Below are 346 nucleotides of genomic sequence, written 5' to 3'. Positions count from 1 at the left end.
TTGAAGATCCTATGGAGTGCTTGAGCTCCTCAATATCTCTTCCTTGTCTTTGTTGCTCCTCCCTCATGATTCTTTGGTCTTATCTTATTTCATGAAGGATGATGGAGTGTTCTTGATGCTCCACCCTTAGTTGTCCCATGTTGGAACTCAATTCTCCTAGGGAGGTGTTTAGTTGCTCCCAATAGTTTTGTGGAGGAAAGTGCATCCCTTGAGGAATCTCAGGGATCTCATGGTGAGTGGGGTCTCTTGTGTGCTCCATCCTTTTCTTAGTAATGGGCTTGTCCTCATCAATAGGGATGTCTCCCTCTATGTCAACTCCAACTGAATAACAGAGGTGACAAATGAG

This window comes from Arachis duranensis, chromosome 7 (assembly GCF_000817695.3).
Source record: "Arachis duranensis cultivar V14167 chromosome 7, aradu.V14167.gnm2.J7QH, whole genome shotgun sequence".
In the NCBI taxonomy this organism is placed as follows: Eukaryota; Viridiplantae; Streptophyta; class Magnoliopsida; order Fabales; family Fabaceae; genus Arachis; species Arachis duranensis.
This window is presented reverse-complemented; position numbering follows the sequence as displayed.